At 36.7% G+C, this 25,070-nt stretch overlaps 2 long non-coding RNA genes across 4 annotated transcripts; both read right to left on the bottom strand.

Moving 5' to 3' along the window:
* Positions 1-1,272: 1,272 nt before the first annotated feature.
* LOC131625293 (uncharacterized) lies at positions 1,273-4,574 on the bottom strand. The gene is made up of 8 exons (XR_009290818.1): positions 4,529-4,574; positions 4,298-4,400; positions 4,007-4,152; positions 3,646-3,855; positions 3,243-3,398; positions 2,223-2,600; positions 2,019-2,130; positions 1,273-1,719 (listed from the first exon to the last, which is right to left on the bottom strand). It is a non-coding gene; the product is annotated as an uncharacterized LOC131625293 (long non-coding RNA).
* Positions 4,575-4,970: 396 nt separating this feature from the next.
* LOC131625294 (uncharacterized) lies at positions 4,971-6,941 on the bottom strand. 3 transcript variants are annotated; one of them, XR_009290820.1, is made up of 5 exons: positions 6,573-6,939; positions 6,007-6,403; positions 5,527-5,657; positions 5,310-5,400; positions 4,971-5,224 (listed from the first exon to the last, which is right to left on the bottom strand). It is a non-coding gene; the product is annotated as an uncharacterized LOC131625294 (long non-coding RNA). The 3 variants fall into 3 exon arrangements; XR_009290819.1 differs by having other exon boundaries at positions 5,310-5,657; positions 6,573-6,941; XR_009290821.1 differs by lacking the exon at positions 5,527-5,657 and having other exon boundaries at positions 6,573-6,936.
* Between the last annotated feature and the right edge of the window lie 18,129 nt (positions 6,942-25,070).

Below are 25,070 nucleotides of genomic sequence, written 5' to 3'. Positions count from 1 at the left end.
TCAATAACTTCGTGTTCTCGTTAATATTTATTATTTTGATAAGTAACTTTGTGTTCTCGTTAATATTCAAAATTTGTTCCCGTTAAAATTCAAAATTTGGACCAGTAACTTAATGTTTCCGATAATATTCAAAATTTTGATTAGTAACTTCGTGCCCCGTTAATATTCAATATGAATATTTTTATTAAGTTATTCTTGTTATTATTCAATATTTAATTTTAATTAAATATGTTAATATTGATACCATATATGTGACCATATGAGTATCTTTGTGTATCCATACTATTGGATATAACTCCGTTTAAAATTTTAATTTTAATATTTCAATTATTTTATATTATATATATATATATATATATATATATATATATATATATTAATTAGACACAATAATAATTAATTTATTAACTTACTAAATAAAGTAGACACATATTTAAAAAAATTAAATTAAATTTAAAAAATAATAATTAAGAAAATATGATGATTAAATTTAGAAATAATAATTATGCCTACTTTAATAATTATTAAATTTAGAAATAAAAATAATAATAATTATGCCTACTTTAAACATACTCTTAAATCATTAGATAAATTTCATTCAACTCTACACAAATTTATCCAAGAATATATAAAACATGTTAGATAGTATGCACTTGCTAATTTACTCTATGGAGTATTGTTGTTGGACTTCAACTAATATATTTTATAATTTCATAAGTATATGTTAAGAGTTTGTTTATATTTATATGGAGAGGATTCTAGTCTGTGTCTCAAGTCACAACTGAATTCAATAATAAATTGAGTTATTTGTTAATATATGGAAACGGTTATGGGGCAACTGTACTGCTCCAAGAAAAACAATAATCTACTGGATGGACAAATTAGTATTCTCCAACCCAGTTTATTTCCTATTGTGAAATTCAAGGAAAAATGGAGGACCAAAGTGAGGACAGACACAAATGAAGATGCTCAGTTGATCACACGTAAAAATTGCACTCGTCTAATGTACAAATTGTACATAAGGAAATTAGCATTAACTACAACTACAAACTAAAAACTGAAAAGCATAATGCATAAGGAAATTAGTGTTGACTAACTACAACTACAAACTACAAATCGAAAAGTATAATAAATAAGGAAATTAGTGTTAAATACAAGTACAAACCGAAAAGCATAATACATTAGGAAATTAGTGTTAAATACAACTACAAACCAAAAAGCATAATACATAAGGGAATTAGCGTCAAATACAACTACAAACCGAAAAGCATAAAGCAAAAGCAATCACCCACCTCAAAAGGATGAAAATAATTAATGAAGGAACATATTACAGATTCATATTCCAGTCATTCAAAATTTACAAACATAAAAAAATTCTAATTGAAGCAACTTTTACCATATAAGGCCAGTAAACAATTGTATTTTCTTGAAATAACCATATACTCGGCTAAACATACTCAAGTCAATGACATAACCTATATTCACAATATAGCATGGACATCCAAAAGTCAGTAAAAAGTTATCAGAGCAGCATTAGGAATGGTAACTTTTTACTGCAAAACTATTCAATAAATAATCACAAAAGTATATAAATAACCACGTAAATCACAAAACAAATTAATTGGGTAAAAAAGTGGTAAGAGTAACTCAGTTGGTAGCTGTGAAGGATCAAAATGAAGAGGCGTCGGGTCACCCGCAACAATCCACTTGGGTTCGAACCTACAACAGAAAGAAATGATATGTTGAAATATATACTACTCACAAATCTTTTGAAGAATGCAAAGGAAGAAGCCAGCCTGTTATTTACGGTCTCCCAAGAAAATAGAACTGCGAAACTTGCAATGTGGAAATTAGATGTTGATATTTCTTTTCAAAATGAGAAAATACAAAGAAGTTCATGGAATAATAATGAATAGAATCAGTGGCAACACAGTTGGGAATATGTTGAAACATTATTCCTGCGTTTAGTTTACTAATATTAGGAAAAAATAAAGTACAGTAAAAGGTTAAAAAGATACCTGTAATGGAAATACATTAGTCACATGCTGAAGATAATCCTCAACCTGATTATGATGGAGAACTAAAAATAAATTAGTGGTAAGCACCTCAAGAACCAAAGCCTTCTTCTACCTGGATAAGACATAGAACAGCACTGTAACAGCCGAAACACTCCGAATCGAATATACGACTTATCTGAAACTGGAAACTATTATTGCTCTTACTTTGACATGTTAGCGGCTTTCACAACAGGTTTCTGATATCACAAAAAATAGCATGCCTCGAGTAAAACAACATAACAGCATCCTCAGATTCAGAGGAATCTTCCTCTGAACTATTTTCCTCCTCAACTTTCTGAATCACAGCCTCCTTCTTTTGCTTGGCAACAACCTCCTCAACTTTTTCAGAACAATCTTGGATTTTGACATCCAGGGCAATGATCACTTTTCAGAACAGTTTGACTTTCAAGTACCTCGTCGTTTCTCGAGGTAGCAACCATGCCCATCTCAGAAGGACGGCCGTCAGTAGATTCAGCTATCTTATTTAGAGACGGCTTCAAACTGGCATATCCAAGTGAACCCATTGGATCTCTCCTCATCAACCTGCAATGCAAATATACGGCATATGAAATAAATTATGTGTGCATATCTTTAAAGAGCGCAAAATCAGCAACTCATCGAAATCAGATAGCAATCAAAATCCAATTAAGGAATAGTTATTCAATTATATGAAGGAAGAAAGTGTTTAAGTAATAATGGGTGAGGGTGAATAATACTATACTATTAGTAAGAGACTATAATGCAAATGCACTATATATCTGGAATTGTTTGGTGAATATAGACCACCAAAATCTCTAAACTATAAAGAAGTGTCCCCCGTGCCCGTTTGCCGACAATTGATATAAGCCACAATATGAACAGAAAAAGTGGCCCAGTTCTTTCTATGGTAACAGAATATTATTTAATCATAGTATAACATCCTAATATGTAGTGATTGACAAAATTGTACCTTAGGTCCTTTATCATAATTTTGCATGTCAACGTAGTCAAATTAAATATTGAATATATAGTCACTTAAGAAAGGACCATGCCAAATTAAATATTGAATATATAATCACTTAAGAATCTCATTTCCAGAATAGAATCGCTGATAAAGAAATGTATACATATCCTATAAACAACATGATTTATGACCAATGAAGCTCAAATTAAGTAAAATATTTAAAACGAAGAAATGTCACTTACCAATTCGCTTAAAGCATGCTAGGGGAGAAAATATAGTAACTGTCGTAAGAAGGACAATAACCGTTCATCCAGTCCACCAATGCACACCAAACCATCCTTCAAGGATACTGTAGTGATGTTCTGCACTTGAAGATAATGTTCCAGAGAGTACATCACCTGCAAAGTAAACAATAAAAATCTGAGTTAGACGACCCTAAAAAGCCTTTCTTATAGAGATCCAAGGGTAAAAAAGTTACGGGTTCCAATGATAGTAACATATGACACGATGGTAGAAATAAGTCCCACAAGAAATTTACTCAACAGTTTGAAAAAATAGCAACATTGCAGTAAGAAAAACAAAAGATTAGATATCAGCTGGAACATGTTTATATCAGTATGAGGAAAGCCTAGGGGAAGCCACAACCTGTAATGGAGTCCTCATATATGTAACCATTCCAGGGTTCTCTACCATATCAATCTCCTCAGGGTTCACTGCCTCAGGTGGTACCCAACAGAAATGGTGCAACAGATGACCCAACATAGATGTCATCATATTGATTCCAAGTTATGCACCCGGACATACCCGACGGCCTGCTCCAAAAGGAAGTAGCCTAAAATCATGGCCCCTCATGTCCTGTCAAATAAAGAAAAAAATATAAGCTATGCTTTAAGTTGGTGAAATAGAGAGATCTAAATTGTACCTTACAATATTTTGCATCTGAGTCATTAGATTTCGATCTAACGATACTAATTTATAAAGACGCTAACAACTTCAAATAACATACCCATAGGAGACCAATTATGGTGTCTTCACTAAGATCACATTTGTATTGCAAAGTGAGAAGAGCATCTACAAAATGCTGCTTGGCACCGCCACATTTCTGGCGTGCCTGTGTATGCTCGTCCATGATGGCTCAAGCAAATTGTATGCCTATAGAAAAGAGCAGTAGAAAAGAGTGTGATTAACCAATAAAGAATTCAACAAAATCAACCATAACCATATAGAAAAGAGTGTGATTAACCATATTAAATCACAAGTTTAGGGATTCAAATAAAAAGTTTCTCAATCCCAATACCATTGTTGCCTCGGTAATTGCTGTTTGCACGGGGGGTGGTTTGAAGACAGTGTTACCTTCACTAACTCACCCTCACAATAAACCATTAAACTCTGCTGCAAGCCTACAATCCATAGAAATCCTTTAAACCTTATAACTCTTTCTGAGTCATACAATACATAGTAATACATATTCAGAATTAACGACTAAAATAATCAAAATAATCAGTGTGAATATGCAAAGATAAACTACCTTCATGCGCAAAATAATTAGTGTCAATATAAATGAATAAGCTATAGCTTCAATATTCGAAGGCAAATTATCAGGAAGGTTGGCCTGAATCCAAAAGGCAGAGAGAAGCTGGCCCATTTGATCTTCGCTAAGCTTGATAACATATGGTTACTGAAATCTAGTTCAATAATCAAAATAGTATTAAGAAAAATCACAATTATTAAACCTATTGATAGATATCAATTCAGCTACTTACCGTGTCAGTCAAATTCGTTGATCCTGCAGCCCTATCAATGATCGAGCTGAGTTTGTAAAAGTTAGATGAAGTCTTTAAGCCACGGCATCGCTTCCACTCTTCGACCACAATATCTCTTTCCTTGTCACCATGAACAACATTCCCGTGATCTGCATTTGTACTATCTTTGCCCCTGCGGAGTTTTTCGAGTAAAGCTGTAATTGAAGCGGATGCAGCTGCAGTATGGGAATTCTTTTTGCTGCGTTGATCTAGATATCTGGACCGCGGCGAAGAAACTTCATGTGTATGGAAGGAATTTGGTAATAGAAGTACAGAAAATTTAAGGTGTGCTCCAATGCGAGCCTCTACATCTGAATGCAACATTACTGTCATTTTATTTTACTGGTTTGTCTTCACTTGCGAGAGGGAATAGCTGCCAACGCTGAAACTCACCTTTAAAACTTCTTCCAATACTTCCTACACTGTAGATGAGTGTGAAAAGAAGAAAACAGATAGTGAACTGTTAGTTCATGATTAGAAGAGAAATTGTAAGGATTGAGAACTTACCCAACACCGCCTAAAGGAACAGCGTGGGAAGATGTTATATGACGCTTAGCAAAAGGATCAATGATTCCAGTCTGAGAGAAAGCATCATTCACTGTAACGAAAGTATTGTTGCGCAACATCTTTATATGAACAAAATCAGCATCATGCTCATAATGATACTGGTTATATAGAACTTCAAAAAATACTACGCACAGCTATAGCAACTTCTACAACTAACACTTTTATTAAGTTTTTAAAAGGAAAAAGACAGATGCAGAAACTTCAAAGGAATGATCATTGGTATTTGAATGGGATCCTCGGATGGGTGTGGAAGCGCCATAGGTTGGACTAACATAGCCAACTACATTCCTGATGTTGTCAAAAGATCAACAGTGAAAAGAATTTGTTTCATTCAACAAAATGAACAAAGCAAATGAAAGAAAATCAATATGAAATAACATAAATCTAAACATTTTCCAAATTGAAATAAACAACCAACAAATCCAATGAAATCAAGTATTAAAACTTGAAATCAATCTGAACACCGGTTGAAAAGGAATTCGATATAGCTGACACAGGATTTGTCCATTAAACATTGCCAAATCAATTTGTATTCAATTGCAACATCAATTGTGATAACCAACCAACAAATCCATAGAAATCAAGTATTAAAATTTGAAATCAATCTGAACACCGGTTGAAAAGGAATTCGATATACCTGACATAGGATTTCTCCATTAAACATTGCCAAATCAAAATTTGTATTCAATTGCAACATCAATTGTGACTTCACTGCTGAATTATGTTGATTCTTCTATTGGATGAATTGAACGTTGGCTTCGGAGTGGGGCAATCAGATTAACTTTCTTTGATTTACCACTGAATTTACATCAAGACAGAGATTCATTAAGTTTATGAAAGAACAGTTTTAACAATTACATAATAGAATTGATGTAATGGTACCAGTTGTAAGTAAATACACTTATCTTTTTATCAGCAGTGCCGATTTAACCGGTTCGAAGACCCTTAGGTGATTTTGGTCGGAGACCCTTGTGATGGGAATTCGGTCTATTGCTATCCTCCATTTGTTTCTGATTTTAGCCTCTAATTAAGCCCTGAAAAAGCCCTGAAAAAAATTAGGGATTCGAATTTATGATTTCCATACCTTGATTTAGATTCATCCATCAAGACGAAATATCAAGACCTTGTAATGTTTAAATTTCAAACCTTTATCACATCTTTCTATCTATTTCCATCAGGAACCAAAAGCCAATATCGACATACCATGTTTCAATCGTTGATGCGTGGCGGTGGTGTAGTCGTCGGTGTTGGGGATACGACGGCAAAATCAGCAGTTGCAGGCGACGCAGGTTTTGATCTAGAGCGGAGTAGGCAGAGGTGGATGTGGGCGGTTGCGAAAGTTGAATGGAGATGAAGAGAATGGTAATTGAAGATAGATTGAATCGTTTTGAAAATGGGAAGACAAACAGTCAATGTAATGTAACCGTGCATTGAAGAGAATGGTGAGTGAAGAGAATGTGCCGGTTCTGAAAAAAGAGGAGAAACCGTTTTGGAAGAGAAAGAGGAGAGCGTGAGAATTTTGAGAAGTGTAACCGCCAAAGCTGATGTGGATTAACCATGGAACAGATGCTGATGTGGATAGCCTAAGAAAGTCCCAAATGGTAGACTTTTCTTATATGATAGATAGAAGAAAAAAAATCATTAAATGGTTTTAAAAGTGACATATTTCATCAGTATATATGAATTAATTAAAAATAATTATTTAATGGTGTTTTTAAACACTATAATCATACATTTCTCAACATGTAATAAGAATTTAAGTTTTTTTTTTTGTAGTATTATTACAAGGTGGTAGCTAACGTCACAGATTAAATATCCTAACTCAATATCAAATATTTTGGTAAAATATAACTATATAAACTTAAATGGATGATAAATTACACTAAATTTATGAAATTCCATGTTACATAAAAACATATTGTATAAAAAGTTGACAAAACTAAATTATTTATACTACACTTCTTTATTTTTATAAAGGTAAAAAAAAAACCCACTTTTGCATTTAAAATTTCTCTTCCCATTTTGTAAAATAAAGTGATTTTTTAAGTACCGCAGAAAAAATTATTAAAGAGTATAGTTTAATAAATTAAATGCCAAGACGAAAATATCGATAAATTTTATAGCAAAGACGATTAAATTAAATGCCAAGACAAAAATATCGATAAATTTCAAAAAAAAAACTTAAACTCTTATTTAAAATCTAATTTTATGTTTATTTAGACATTTAAATAAATCAACATAATCATCAAATAATATGAAACGCACAACAAAAATAAATAAATATTGTTGTATAAAAGAGTGAGTTATCAAATCCTCCAAGTACATAATTTATCATGATATAAAAGGTTTTACAACAGTAATTAATCATTCCAAGGAAAACAAGTAGGACTAGATGAAAGAGCCAAACATGGTCCATTACTTTTTACAGACCAGTTGAAATCACCACCTTTTTTATAATCTCTTGTTTGTTTGTATATATCATACCAATAAAACTTTTCATTCCATTGAAAGGAACAAAAAAATAATGTTCCTCCAATAAAATTAGTTTTAAAATCAAAACCAAAACTTTCATTAGGATGAAAAAGATGGCAGCCTAGATCATCATCTTTAGATTTACAATGAATGGTTAAATCCAAATTATTTTCTAAACAGTTTGAAATTTTCACATGCACTCTTTGAGCATTATTCATTGATAGACTCATCAGAATACATAGCTGTAACACTCCACACATATATGTCTAGAATAATATGCATGTAATGCTAATAATGGTACATAAAGACAATATAACATAATATCGCAGCGAAAAAGAAAGTACATCATCAGTACAAGGTATAAAAGCCGAATGTATCATGGCCAAAATAATACACCGTATAAGTTAGTACATCATTTAAAGAAAGAACTAAGATACACATGAAATGGAACAAAAGATAAGCATCCATCAAGAAACGCTAAAAGGCTAGTCCATCTTGCCTTTGTCGCGATCTTGCCTCGAACCACCTGAAAAAGATAGAATTGAATGGGATGAGATTACTAAATCTCAGTGAGTCCATCTATCCTATGGGTCCACTCGGATCTAAAGGGTACATGCATAACAGAACGAATCCTCCATTAATTCGGGGTTGTCCTCACATCCGGTACAAATACAGAGCAAACAGATGATTCGTCCACCATAGTAGTCATCATGTCACAAGTACACAAATAGTATAGTAAACACGTATGCAACCCATACCCATGTACGGGGAATCTAGAAGTGGTAACAACCAAACTACCAAGGCTGCACACACACCCTCGGTGAGTCACCAAGCACCTGTCGTCAAGAAGACTCGCACAAGACCATCGCTAGATGAAACGTACAAATCCTACATGGAATCCTATCTGTGACGAGTTACTGCGGTGACATTGCCTACATGGCGTCACGGCCCCGCCATCATCCATACGCAATATGGTTCCCGCAAGTGCGAATACGCCTAATTGACTGTACAAGCCCAACTGGTTAGGAGCCTAATGGTGTAGCCTACGTGGCACCACTAGAGGTGAGTTATCCAAGTGATGTCGCCTAATTGGCATCACAACTCCACCATACCAAGCACGCCAGGTGTATTCTTCAGGTGAGACACGCCATAAAGACTCTAACAAGCACACTCACAATGGTAGCTCAGCTGTGTTAATCATACAAAGAACGCCAAGGTGTATTCTCCATGTGAGACACACCATAAAGACTCTCACAAGCACACTTGTAATGGTATTGTCGGAAACTAGTCCATACACAATGGTGCCTTACCACCTAGTAGTGGCCCACTTCGATTCTAGCATACCACACGCATAATAAGCGCCGGAACACACAAAGCAACAATCCCGAATGTTTAACCAAAACAACGGTCCAAAACAACGGTCCAAAACAATCATTCATAAGTCATTCCATACAATTGTATTACATCATGCTACAACATTGAGCATGAGTAAATATCCATGAATAATTAAATTAGTACTTAAAACGTGCATCAGGATATCATACCAATCATAAGAGGCTTTCGGTTTCCGATATGGAACGAAGTTGCACTCATTAGGGATGAAATACAAATTCTGCATCAGACTAGTTCGCTACAGCGAACTCAAACAGAAGCAAACTTTCTCAAATCCAGGTCAGTTCGCTACAGTGAACTCCCAGCGAAGCCCCGATTCGCTACAGCGAATGGTAGCGAGCTCCAACGAATAAATCAATTCAACTCCCAAGTTTATTCGCTACAGCGAATGAAAGTTCGCTATAGTGAACTCTACTAAACTCAGAAAAATCAGCAACGCATTTGGGGTCCCCAAGCCCCAAATCTTCACATGCAACCCTCTTTAATCGAATAATGAGATATAGAACAAGATGTAAACGAATTATTACTACCAATAGAGTCTAATATATGCATAAAATGAGGATTAAAAGCATTTACTCACAAACCCTTAATCCCAAAAGTTGGCATTAACCCCAAAATGTTTCCCAAAGTCAGTAACTAAGGACTCACCTAGATGAAGATGATTATGCGGGAGCAGAGATGAGGACAAAAATCAAAGCTTGAGGTTAGATCTTGGTTCATGCAAAGCTTGAAGATGATGATGGCTCCCTCCTCTTCTCCTTCTATTCCACGCTTCTCTCTCTTCCATTCCTATTTCAGAAATTTTGATTTTGGCCAAGTAAAAGAGTGAGGGACCAAACAAGTCCTAAGTCTAAGTAAGTGGTGCTAAGACCATAATGCCCCTTCTCTATTACTAATTGACTCATTAACCCAAAAGCAAGCCAATTATAGTAATATGTACTATACTTATCCAATATTTGTACAAGAGGAACTAATAACAATTATTGAATTAAGTATGATACCGAGCATTACATTCTCCCCCCCTTAACTAGAATTCGTCCTCAAATTCGAACTTACCAGAACAAGTGAGGGTAGGATTCCCGCATCTTTGACTTGAGCTCCCACGTAGCTTCCTCAGGACGCGTCTCATCCCACAACACTTTCACAAGAGGTATCTCCTTAGTCCGTAAAGAAGCATGCTCCAAGATACGACTAGGTTATGGATCGTAGGAAAGATTTGGTTCCACCACAACAGAATCCGGAAGGATAGGATGGTAAGCATCAGGCACGAATCTTCGGAGCTGAGATACGTGAAACACATCATGTAGCCCGGATAGTGAAGGTGGCAAAGCCAATTGATAGGCAACTTTACCTACCCTACTCACAATCTGATAAGGTTCCACGTACCTTGGACCGAGTTTACGTGTTTTAAACGGTCCTCCCAACCTCAACCTCGGGGTGACCTTCAAATACATGTGATCTCCCACTTCAAATTCTAGAGGTCTCCTTCGCATGTCCGCATAATTCTTCTGTCGGTCTTGGGATTTCTTAAGGTTATCTTGAATTACCTTGACTTTCTTAGTGGTCTCTTGTATAATCTCTGGTCCAAGAATACTTTTCTCTCCTACTTCATCCCAACACACGGGAGATCGGCACTTCCTCCCATATAATGCCTCATAGGGAGCCATACCCAAACTAGCATGGTAACTATTATTATAAGCGAACTCTATCAAAGGAAGATGATCCTTCCAACTTCCACCTTCTTCCAGAATACAGGCTCTCAACATATCTTCAATCGTCTGGATTGTCCTTTCCGTCTGACCATCAGATTGTGGATGATTAGATGTACTCATATCCAATCTAGTCCCGAATTCCTTGTGAAACATCTTCCAAAATCTCGAAGTGAACTTTGGATCTCGATCGGACACTATACTAGACGGTACACCATGTAACCGCACAATCTCCGCTATGAAAAGCATTGCAAGATGAATCACCTTGCGAGTCGTCTTTACAGGGAAAAGTGAGCAGACTTAGTTAACTTGTCCACTATTACCCATATAGAGTTGTATCCACCTCGGGTACGAGGTAATCCCACGATGAAATCCATCGAGATACTATCCCACTTCCAAACTGGTATCTCTAATGGTTGGACCTGGTCTCTAGTGTTCAATCTTAACCTGTTGACAAATGGAACACCGTGCTACATACTCTGTAATTTCCTTCTTCATTCCTGGCCACCAAAATTCTTTATTTAAATCTTGATACATTTTGGTCGATCCAGGATGAATAGAAAATCTACTCTTGTGGGCTTCATCAAGAATCAGACACTTCAATTCTGAATTATCTGGTATGCACATCCTCTTCTTAAACAAAATAGTTCCATCAGGGGATCGAACAAAGTCTGACATGTTCTCACTTGATAGCAATTGTTCATCATACCCTTGAGCTACTCGAATCCTTTCTCTCAACTCATTTTGGATACTCAAGTTACTAATCAATACACCATTGGATGTCCACTCGAACTAAAGATTGAGGTTTCGAAATTTCTCCAATAGTCCATATTCCAACATCATCAATTCTGCAACCCGAAATTCCTTCCTACTCAAGGCATCTGCTACCTTATTAGCTTTTCCGGGATGGTACCTTAGTTCAAAGTCATAATCTTTAAGATATTCCATCCACCTTCTTTGACGCATATTCAGCTCTTTCTGATCGAAGAGGTATTTCAAACTCTTATGATCACTGAACATCTCATGAAATTCTGGAATCAGATACGTGATGTCGAAAAGGATGTCACGACATTACCTATCTGAACAATTCTATAATAATGAACAAGAAATAAAACAAATAACACAAGTGATTTGTTAACCCAGTTCGGTGCAAATACACCTACGTCTGGGGGCTACCAAGCCAGGGAGGAAGTCCACTATAAGTAGTATCAATTCAGAGTAATACACATCAAGACTACACCTTTCACTTAATATCTACCCAATGCAACTTCAATCTAAGCTACTTAGATCAGAGATCCTACTCGCTCCCCCTCAATCACAGCAGTGATGAATAACACTCAACAAATATGAAAAGAAGACACACTTCAAGGACACAACTTGATCTTGCTTAAAAGCTTCAATCAAGTACAATGGTACTCTTGCTTAAAAGCTTCAAGTACCTCTTACAACACAAACAAAAACACCTAGACCAAGACAACCATCACGATGATTGTTTGGCTCACAAGAAAACTAGAACTTCAAAAACCCTAATCACCAAATAACTTCTATCTCTCAAAAACTGTTTTAGGGCTGCAGCTTCTTCCGTAATATATAGAGTCTTCAAAACGCAGCAGCTGGGCCTTGGATCCAAATTAGTCTTTAACATAATTAAACTAATTTCCACAATTCAAGGAGCCAAAGATAATAGCAATCAAGTACGTTCTTGAAAAGTCCAATCAGATCATAATCTAATATTTCCAAGTAAGGCTCAGTCCAATATTTCCAAATAAAGCGCATATCGTAACAGATCACACCTACAGAATTAGTAACAGAATAATATGTAGCACCTACGGATGTCATGACATCGGCCTTGACATCAGGAAAAGGCCTGCACAAATAAAGGCTTCAATACATGTCATGACATCAGTTTTGACATGATAAAATCACAATGAGTTTTACCAAAAATTACAGCCAATCATCAACATCTACAAACTCCCCCTTTGGCTAATTTTTGGCTAAAACAAGAATAAATGCAACCATATAATATTAGAGCACAAGCAGCAGATCACAACACGAAGAATACAGAAAAATAAATTATGTAGCAGAGGTAAACAACAACCAGCTTGTTTAATCACTAGAGAAACCAGAAAACAGCTATTTAATCATCAGTTACATAATACCAATATCCTTAGTCAAATAGACCATACAACACCAATAAAAAAACATATCCATTTACTCCCCCTTTTTAGCCATAAAAGGAGCCAAACCACACAAGAGTACAAAAAAAACAACACTAAGTCAATCACCAGAGAAACAACATAAGAGAAGTAGGACTAATTGTCAAATTCATCAGTTTCTTCAGAACACTAGAGCCACCAATCTCTTCACCAGCATCACTACTCTCAGTCTCTTCAGCACCTTCACTATCCTCAGCCTCTTCATCATCACCACTATCAGCACCATTATCTTCATCATCACCACTACCAGCACCTTCACTTCCACCAGCATGGTCATCATCTGCAGACTGCTCAAGACTCTGAATGAGCTTTTCAAGCTTCATCTTCCTATTGTCCAACTCTTTACAAGTCTCTTTCAGCTCAGCAATAAGGGAGGATTTGGAGACAGATTTGCTGGTTTGTGATGTCCCAGCAGATGTCATGTCATCTGATCTTTGGAGCAACTTATGGTGGAAGGACAAGGCACTCTCCCTCTTGCACACAGAGTCTTTAGCTTTCAGAATCCCAGGGTACTGATTAAGAATAATCCCACATATCAGAGAAGGAAAAGCAATGGGCATCTTTGTAGTAGAGGTACCAACATGCTTCATAATTTGATCAAATATGTAAGTTCCATAATCAAACTTAGTCTTAGTTCCCACAGCATATATGAATCTTCCTAGGCTTTTTGTAGCAATGCATACCTGAAATTAAGAGAACTAGCAGACAGTTTACTCTTTATGGGCCACTTCTTAACCTTACCACCAGTGATCACTTTGCACACCTCATTATCAGTCACTTCAAGCTCAGGTTGAGCCTCATCATTCCTACCTAGATAGAGGTTAACAACAGTTGGGGAGAATTCTATACACTTTCTTCTAACATACACCTTATGAAAATCCTCAGCTTTCCCATCAGCACAATCTTGAGATAAATTTACTATAAACTCCTTCACAAGCATTTCATAGCATTTAGAAAAATGGGTAACAGTTTTAAGCAAACCTGCAGATTTGATGAGCTTCATGATTTCTTGACATTCAAGAGCATCATTTGCAAGTTCTCTTTCCAAAGCCAATCTTCGCTGAAAAACATACTTCCATTGCATAGCATTTGAAGCATAGTGCAGATAGATGTTGTCCAAGGGAATATCAGGAACAGTAGTGGAGGCTTTGGTGACAGCATGCCTTTTCTTTGAAGGGATGTCAGGGACATCATTTAAGACATTGTCTTCAGGGTCAGAAGCACTTCTTTCTTTCCTCTTCTTCACAGCAACCTTGCTCCCAGTTTTTGAAGGTTCAGTAAGGGCCTTCTTGATCTTTTCTTTGGTAAACTTCGTTTGAGGAGTAGCTTTAGGTTTGGAAGGAGGTTGATCACAAACCTATTTTCCCTTTCGAGTCTTGACTCTATGAGAGATGCTAGATATGAGCTCATCATCAGCAATGTCAATAGGATCAGCCAGACTATCCAGATCCACCACATCATTCACAGTAGGGCCTTCTTTAAGAGTTTCTTTAGAAGGAGTAGCAGGGACCTCTTCAGCTTTTTCTGTTTCAAGAATCTCAGCATCTTTAGTTCCAGATGTTTCAACATCTTTAGCTTCAGAAGTCTCAACATCTTTAGCACCAGAGATATCAACATTGTTATCTTCAGATGTCTCAACATCAACCTGATCTTTGCTAGCATCATCTTGATCGTCTCTGCTGTTCTCAGAGGCCGGAGCTTGGGCTAAAGGAACAAATATTCCTTCTACCTTATGTACTTCATTCAAGATTCTTGTGACAAGACCTGCGATCGCATTGTGAACATATGCCGAGCCCTCTTTACCCTGAGCAGAAAAGGTTTCTGGAACAGACCCACCAGTCGATTTTCTTGCATGCATCTTTCTTGTAAGACTACGAACAGGATCGGTAGCTGGAACAGTGTTCAATGGCACAACATTCAACACAACATCTTGATCACTCACCACATTTGGTGCCCTAGACCCTGATGCTGTTTCAGAGGGAGGAGACGATTTCTTTGAGGGAGAACTCTGAGACATGTTGAGAGAAAATGGAATGATGGAGAGAGGTTTGTGAATGCAGCGAATCAGAGAGGTAACGTGAATGCCGAAAATAGGTTTTGTGGGAATGGGAACTGTTTGGAGAAAGTGTAAAAGAGGGGGAAAATACACTTTAATATGTAATGATAACAAATATTTGGAGAGAAGGATTTTGTTGGCCCCACACCCGGTTAATTGCTATAATTCTTCACAAAGACAAATGCCTAGCTTACTTCTTAGATTTTCAAATTGATTTGCATCCAAGGCTTTTGTGAAAATATCAGCCAGCTGAAGATTAGTAGCAACATGTTCCAAGGCAATTACTTTATCCTCAACAAGATCTCTAATGTAGTGGTGTCTAATATCAATGTGCTTGGTCCTGCTATGCTAAATAGGATTCTTTGAAATGTTAATGGCACTTAGGTTGTCACAATATAATGTCATGACATCTTGTGTGACATTGTATTCTGTTAACATTTGTTTCATCCAAACAAGCTGAGAACAGCTACTTCCTGCTGCAATGTATTCTGCCTCTGCAGTGGATAAAGATACACAATTTTGTTTCTTGCTGAACCATGAAATAAGATTATTCCCCAAGAAGAAACATCCTCCTGAAGTACTTTTTCTGTCATCAGCACTTCCAGCCCAAATTTGCATCACAATATCCAGTGAGAATAGGTTCACACCCATGAGAGTAGAGCATTCCATACTCACAAGTACCATTCACATATTTCAGGATCCTCTTGACTTGGTTTATGTGACTGACCTTGGGATCTGCTTGATACCTAGCACACACCCCAACAGCAAAGGCAATATCAGGTCTACTGGCTGTAAGATACAACAGGCTTCCTATCATGCTTCTATATAAACTTTGATCAACACTAGTTCCCTTTTCATCTTTGGACAGTTTTAAATGAGTAGGTGCTGGTGTTCTTTTGTGAGTAGCATTTTCCATTCCAAACTTTTTGACAATGTTTTTAGCATACTTGCTCTGAGAGAGAAAGATTGAGTCTTCCATCTGTTTAACTTGCAGCCCAAGGAAATAAGTTAATTCTCCAACTAGACTCATTTCAAATTCTGATTGCATCTGATCAACAAAGTGTCTAGTCATCTTGTCTGACATCCCACCAAACACAATATCATCCACATAGATTTGAGCAATCAGGATCTTTCCTCCTTCATCTTTAACATAAAGAGTTTTATCTATCCCTCCTTTCCTGTACCCATTACTAGTAAGAAACTCAGTTAGTCTCTCATACCAAGCTCTAGGGGCTTGTTTCAGGCCATAAAGAGCTTTTCTTAGTTTGTACACATGGTCAGGATGGTTTGGATCAGCAAAACCTTTAGGTTGTTCCACATAAACTTCCTCACTCAAGTATCCATTCAAGAAAGCACTCTTCACATCCATCTGGTATAGTTTGAATCTTCGAATACAAGCAACTCCTAGCAGTAATCTAATTGACTCAAGTCTAGCAACAGGAGCAAAGGTTTCATCAAAGCCAATTCCTTCAACTTGAGTGTATCCTTGAGCAACTAGCCTTGCTTTGTTTCTGATAATAGTTCCCAGTTCATCTGACTTGTTCTTGTAAACCCATTTTATTCCAATGACATTAGTACCTTTAGGTCTTGGTACCAGCTCCCATACTTCATTCCTTTCAAACTGGCCTAGTTCTTCTTGCATAGCATTAATCCAGAACTCATCTGTCAATGCTTCCTTAACATTCTTAGGTTCAATTTTTGACACAAAACAAGAATTTGAAACTAGTTCTCTTGACCTTGTAGTAACTCCACTGTTGAGATTTCCTATAATAAGTTCACTAGGATGATCTTTTTGAACCCTTATAGATGGACCTTTGTTAGGAGGTTCAGCTTCAGACTCTGTGATAGTAGGACTGCAATCATCTTCTTTAGTAGATCCTTCAGCTGTAAATTCCCAGAATGTTCCGACATCTTCTGTGACATCTGCTTGATTGTGGACATCATCAACCACAACATTTATGGATTCCATTATTACTCTGGTTCTTGAGTTGAACACTCTATAGGCTCTACTGTTTATAGAGTAGCCCAGAAAGATCCCTTCATCACTCTTGGAATCCATCTTCCTTCTGTGATCTCTATCAGCAAGAATGTAACACTTACTACCAAACACATGGAAGTATTTGACAGTGGGTTTTCTTCCCTTCCAGATCTCATATAGGGTGGTAGAGGTTCCTTTTCTTAAGGTAACTCTATTATGAACATAGCAAGCAGTATTCATGGCTTCAGCCCAGAAGTAGATAGGAAGTTTCTTAGCATGAATCATAGCTCTGGATGATTCTTGAATAGTTCTATTTTTTCTTTCAACAACCCCATTTTGCTATGGAGTAATAGGGGATGAAAATTCATGATGTATTCCTTCAGAGGAGCAGAAATCAGCAAATTTTTGATTTTCAAATTCCTTTCCATGATCACTTCTAATTCTCACAACACCATTTTCTTTTTCCCTTTGAATTCTATGACACAGATCTTTGAAAACATCAAACACATCTGACTTTTCTTTGATGAAGTTTATCCAAGTGTATCTAGAGTAGTCATCCACAACCACATAAGCATATTTCGTTCCTCCAAGACTCTCCATTTGCATTGGTCCCATCAAGTCCATATGAAGCAGTTCTAGAACTCTGGAAGTGGTCAGATGTCTAACCTTTGGATGTGACATCCTGGTTTGTTTTCCTACCTGACATTCACCGCATATTCTTCCTTCATCAATTTGTAGCTTAGGAATTCCTCTCACAGCTTCCAAAGAGACAATCCTTTTCATACCTCTTAGATGAAGATGGCCAAGTTTTTGGTGCCACAGCTTTGCCTCTTCTTCTTTAGAGCATACAGTTGAGTAGCTGGATTCATGAGACACCCACAAGTAGCAGTTATCTTTGGATCTGACTCCCCTCATTACTACTTCCTTTTCTTCATTAGTAACCACACACTCAGTTTTAGTGAAGTTAACTTGGTATCCTTGGTCACAGAGTTGACTGATGCTTATGAGATTAGCAGTCAGGCCCTTGACCAACAAAACACCCTCTAGATTTGGAACTCCTGAACAGTCAAGTTTTCCAACTCCTTTGATTTCTCCTTTAGCTCCATCACCAAAGGTTACATAGCTAGTAGAGTGATTTTTGATATCAACAAGCAGATTCTTGATTCTAGTCATGTGTCTGGAACATCCACTGTCAAAATACCAATCTTCTTTGGCTGATACTCTAAGAGATGTATGAGCTATTAAAGCCATATTTTTGGGTATCCATTGTTGCTTCTGGATGGGCATGATCTGCTTAGGTCTGTAGTATGGAGCTTGATCTGGGTATCCATATAATCTGAAGCAAAAGGGCTTAATGTGTCCAAATCTTCCACAGTAATGGCATCTCCATCTTTGAAATTTTCTCTTCATTTTACTTTTGTCTTGATGTTGAGTCGCATGTTTTGACATCGGGTTCAACATCTCAGTTTCAGGTTTAGCCCTATTACCATCTTGGGAATGTTTCTTTGTACCAACAAAACCTATACCAGACATATCTCCTGAACTCTTTCCAATCTGCAGAATCTCCTCCAACATATCCGAGCCACTGTTCAACATTTTTACAGATTTTGACATCTGATCAAGTTTGGATTGTAGCATGATAATTTCACTGTTTAGTTCAGATATTGTTTTACTAAGTCCTTTGTTATCAGCCTCCAACTGAACTATGTATTTCTTCTGCTTTTCACCTTGTTGACAGACTTCAGCACTTCTGATACACAGCTTCCTATAGGAGGCTGCCAGTTCTTCAAAGGTTAGCTCATCTTCACTAGAGTCTTCATCAGAATTACAAACACCAGTAAGGGCTGTGACATGTTTGGCTGATTCTTCTTCAAAGTCACTCTCAGAATCTTCATCAGACCAGGAGACTGACAGTCCTTTCTTTTGTTTCTTGAGATAAGTAGGACATTCAGCTCTAATATGTCCATACCCTTCACATCCATGGCATTGAATTCCTTTGCTGTGATTGTACTTTTCTTCTGGTTTAGCTCTTCTGCCAGAGTCATAAGATCTACTAGTGTCAGATGAGATGTTCTTGACATTAGGTCTTGGCTTCTAATCCATTCTTCTCATAATTTTGTTAAATTGTTTACCAAGCATAGCTATAGATTCAGATAGATTTTCTTCTCTACTTTCCTCTGCTTCTTCTTGAGAGTTGGACATAAAAGCTATGCTTTTGTTCTTCTTTTCAAAATTGTCACTGATCCCCATCTCAAAGGTTTGAAGAGATCCAATTAACTCTTCTACCTTCATTTTGCTGATATCCTGTGCCTCTTCTATAGCTGTAACTTTCATATCAAATCTCTTAGGCAGGGATCTAAGGATTTTTCTCACCAGCTTTTCATCAGACATTTTTTCTCCCAAAGCTCCTGAGGTATTTGCAATGTCAAGGATATTCATGTGAAAATCCTGAATACTTTCATCATCTTTCATCCTTAGATGTTCAAACTTCGTAGTTAGCAGCTGAAGTCTTGACATCTTCACTGTGGAAGTACCTTCATGAGTGGTCTTGAGGGTATCCCAGACATCTTTGGCTAGTTCACAATGGTGTACTAGTCTGAATATATTCCTGTCAATTCCATTGAATAAAGCATTTAAAGCTTTAGAGTTGCCAAGCGCCAATGCCTCCTCATCTTTGTCCCATTCTTCCTCCGGTTTAAGAGTTTTCTTGCCATCTTTATTAGTAGTGACAGGATGTTCCCATCCTTTGTTTACAGCTCTCCATGCTTTACTATCCACGGATTTCAGAAAAGCCACCATGCGAGGCTTCCAATAATCATAATTGGAACCATCCAGAATGGGTGGTCTAATCACAAATCCACCACCTTCCTTGTCCATAGTACCAGAAAATACTGTCCCTAGATCTCACCCAGTAAACCAAACAGGCAGGGTGCCTGCTCTGATGCCAATTGAAATTCTGGAATCAGATACGTGATGTCGAAAAGGATGTCACGACATTACCTATCTGAACAATTCTATAATAATGAACAAGAAATAAAACAAATAACACAAGTGATTTGTTAACCCAGTTCGGTGCAAATACACCTACGTCTGGGGGCTACCAAGCCAGGGAGGAAGTCCACTATAAGTAGTATCAATTCAGAGTAATACACATCAAGACTACACCTTTCACTTAATATCTACCCAATGCAACTTCAATCTAAGCTACTTAGATCAGAGATCCTACTCGCTCCCCCTCAATCACAGCAGTGATGAATAACACTCAACAACTATGAAAAGAAGACACACTTCAAGGACACAACTTGATCTTGCTTAAAGCTTCAATCAAGTACAATGGTACTCTTGCTTAAAAGCTTCAAGTACCTCTTACAACACAAACAAAAACACCTAGACCAAGACAACCATCACGATGATTGTTTGGCTCACAAGAAAACTAGAACTTCAAAAACCCTAATCACCAAACAACTTCTATCTCTCAAAAACTGTTTTAGGGCTGCAGCTTCTTCCGTAATATATAGAGTCTTCAAAACGCAGCAGCTGGGCCTTGGATCCAAATTAGTCTTTAACATAATTAAACTAATTTCCACAATTCAAGGAGCCAAAGATAATAGCAATCAAGTACGTTCTTGAAAAGTCCAATCAGATCATAATCTAATATTTCCAAGTAAGGCTCAGTCCAATATTTCCAAATAAAGCGCATATCGTAACAGATCACACCTACATAATTAGTAACAGAATAATATGTAGCACCTACGGATGTCATGACACCGGCCTTGACATCAGGAAAAGGCCTGCACAAATAAAGGCTTCAATACATGTCATGACATCAGTTTTGACATGATAAAATCACAATGAGTTTTACCAAAAATTACAGCCAATCAACAACATCTACATCTCAAAGTGTACTCCATATAAGTAGTGTCGCCACACTTTAAGTGCAAAAACTATCGCAGCAAGTTCAAGATCATGAGTAGGGTAATTCTCCTCATGGGATCTCAATTGCTGAGATGCATAAGCTACTACTTTGCCATCTTGTATCAATACTTCGCCTAAACCTTTCTTAGAAGCATCACAAAACACTTCATACGATTGGTTAGGATCTGGAATTACTAATACAGGTGCAGAAATCAATTTCTTCTTAAGTTTCTGAAAACTCTGCTCACACTCGGAATTCCATTCAAAAGCAACTTCCTTCCGTGTAAGTTTCGTCAACGGTAAGGCTAACTTAGCAAACCCCATGATAAATCTTCGATAGTAACCAGCCAATCCTAAGATACTTCTGACTTCCTTCACACTCTTCGGTCGATCCCAATTCACCACTACTTCTACCTTAGAAGGGTCTAACTCTACACCTCCTCCGGATATGACGTGTCCAAGAAAACTTACTTCAAATAACCAAAACTCACATTTGCTGAACTTTGCATACAACTGCTTTTCTCGAAGAGTAGTCAACACAATTCGCAAATGCTCTTCGTGCTCTTCAGAAGTTTGAGAATATACCAAGATATCATCAATGAAAATCATCACAAACTGATCCAGATACGGTTGGAATATTCGATTCATGTAATCCATGAAAACTGCCGGAGCATTAGTCACCCCAAAAGGCATAACCAAGAACTCATAATGACCATATCAAGTTCTGAATGCAGTCTTTGGTACATCCGCGCTCTTTACTTGAATCTAATGATACCCCGACCTAAGATCAATCTTTGAGAACACACTGACTTCTTTCAACTGATCTAGGAGGTCATCAATCCGTGGTAAGGGATATTTGTTCTTTATGGTAACCTTGTTCAGCCGACGGTAATCAATGCACAAACGCATACTTCCGTCCTTCTTCTTTACCAAAAGAACAGGAGCTCCCCATGGAGAAACACTGGGCTGGATGAAATGCTTAGCTAGAAGTTCCTCTAACTGACTCTTCAATTCTCTGATTTCGATAGGATACATCCTGTAACACCCCCAACTCTATACTAAACAAATAAGGCATACATTTGCGTAAATCAGAGTAAAGAAGCATGCATCTCACGGGGGCGTTACACATATTTCAAAATAAAACAAGCATTTTATCTTTAAACATGCAATGGTCATTTCCAAACAACACGGGATTTAAAATAACATGCAAATCACAGCGGAATAATCATCTCATCAAATAAATGGTAAAGTCAAATGATTCCAATACATCATCCACCATACCTCAACATCTCGGCTCAAGGCCATTCATCAACAAAATAACGTATTCAAATAGAAAATACAGTACGAGTAAACAAATATCTCATAACAACAAGTCATAAAATATAAACCCAACCCCATGTGTTACATATGACCAGAGCACAAGTGATTACTTAGTCACGACACCTTACAAAGATATAAATCTCTAAGCTAAGCCTCCTTCGAAGCATCGCTATCCATGAAACCTGCACGTTACCAACAAAGGATAACATTCAAACAGAAGGGTGAGAATTCAACTTCTTATAGATAAACATAATATGGGAAATGTAAAACACAACAAGGATACATTTCAAGGATTCATCACTCTTCACATAAACAGGCATCATATGCAATTAATCAAGATTCACATGTTCATGTCATACAACTTAGCTCATTCAATTCCACATAATCAAACATGATATCTAAACAATGTATAAAATCATGTTTCACCAACATGTAGATTCTAAGTACATATCGTTTTCGACAACATTCACGAAGTAGCGATTGTATTCAAACATAATCATATTCTAAATATACAAGTTATCATCACATAATCACATACACATGTTTTTCCAAATATATAGACATGTATAAGATTCACCGATGTATCACAAGTATGAACATATATCACCAAATGCACATATTCATCTCTATCCCATTTCACAAAACATCATAGAATATATTTACATCATTGGAATCGTATCATTAATACTACAAGTATATATGTAACCACCTCTCTTACACATGTATCATCCTCAATCAAACATGATTCACATATCCACACATATATACATATATCATTAGTACATATAAATTCACATCTACATCACATATGTTTCAATCACATATATCACATTCATAACACAACAACTATTCATATCAAATGAATCACAAATCCACATATATGCATATCCACCAACATCATTCCACACAATTCATATCACATAAATCACACCAACAACAACATTTCACACCGACACGTGCGACTCAAGTGTGACTCAATGCGATATGCATGTGGATCCCTCCGTTATCATTTTCGGTCACGCCGATTGCCACTCTCTACGGACAAAATAACCACATCAAAGCCCCATACTCGTTAAGCTTTCAAACCCCATACTCGTTAGGTTTGGGACAAGCAAATAATCTTCGCAAGATTACCCGACATTGCCACTTTCAAAGACTCATGCTTGTGTACGTGTGCAACAAAACAAGACTCATGCATTTAAGACGATCTCTCTATCTCTTAAACTACACAATCACATCTTTAAAACTTTGCACAGCATTACACAACATGACTTTCAATCCAATATCACACATCAATTAGCATTTATCAATCAATCACATAGTTCATGACATTAACATCTCATAAGGCATCCATGAACATTAGTCATACAAGATTCATCCATAACATACACATATAACTACATGTTATTTTCAATTAACATCATAATTAAATTAAACAAATGCCAATCAACCCTACTCTATCATGTAGAAAATCTCATTTGCTTCCCAACGCTTTGAACAACGCATAAAACGGAGTTACGGATCAAAAGTTATGGTCTTTACAAAATCTGCTCAAAATTGAACCTCTAGGTCGACGCAAACTCAATTAGGTCGACTCAAAACTCCTCTAGGTCGACCTAACATAAGGAAAAATAGATTTTTGGCATTCTAGACTGTTTAGGTCGACTCAGGTTCTGCATAGGTCGACCCAGGCTGCGTGAAAACTCAGATTTCACCATTTTTCTTCCCTAATCCCCTCATACAACACCCATTAACCCATATACAATCCCTACATCAATTGAAAACGAATTTTGCACATATACAAGGTTCCTAAACATGTTCCTAACCATGGGTCATCCATACAACACATTGAACATGAACAAATCACAAAATCCAATTGGTTTCACATAAACCTTATCATTTTCTAAATTCATGAAATGGAAGAATAGAAAGCATACACAACATTACCCAATCATATAAACCTATAAGAACTTGGATTCAAACCCTTACCTCTTGAATTTCTCCTTCTAACTTCAAGAAATCTAGAATTCATCTTCTCTTGTTCTTTCTCCTCTCTTCTCTTCTCTTCTTTTTCCCAAATTGTGTTATCTCTAAAACCCTAGTTTTCCTCTTCTTACTATATTTCTCTTAATGGGCTTAGTTATGTTATTACCCACCCATCCAATTATTAATTAGGCCTAATACATAGTATACTACTAATAACCTAATTAAACCATAAAACACAACTATGCATATAATTAGATATTTCAATTAATTAGTAATACCACATAATAATTAAATAAACAAATAATTAATAAAACACACAAATAAGCTAATAAATAAAATATCTAATAAAATCGGGCTGTTACAACTCTCCCCCACTTAAAAGATTTTCGTCCTCGAAAATTCTCTTCAAGCAACTAATCCCAAGTACAAATCCTTCATTCAACCTTCAAGTACCTTCACTTCTAATCTCAAATCACTCCGCAAACCTCTTCAAAATCCAAAAGAAAACTTCGGAGTTTTATCCAAACAATACTTGACGGAATACCATACAAACACACAATCCTCTCGATGTACAACTTAGCAAGTCTTTCCATCTTTATCGGAATAAAATGAACACATTTGTCCGTCTATCCATAATAATCCAAATCGCTTCACAAT

The sequence above is a fragment of the Vicia villosa genome, unplaced genomic scaffold (genome assembly GCF_029867415.1).
Source record: "Vicia villosa cultivar HV-30 ecotype Madison, WI unplaced genomic scaffold, Vvil1.0 ctg.000203F_1_1_1, whole genome shotgun sequence".
In the NCBI taxonomy this organism is placed as follows: Eukaryota; Viridiplantae; Streptophyta; class Magnoliopsida; order Fabales; family Fabaceae; genus Vicia; species Vicia villosa.
This window is presented reverse-complemented; position numbering and strand designations above follow the sequence as displayed.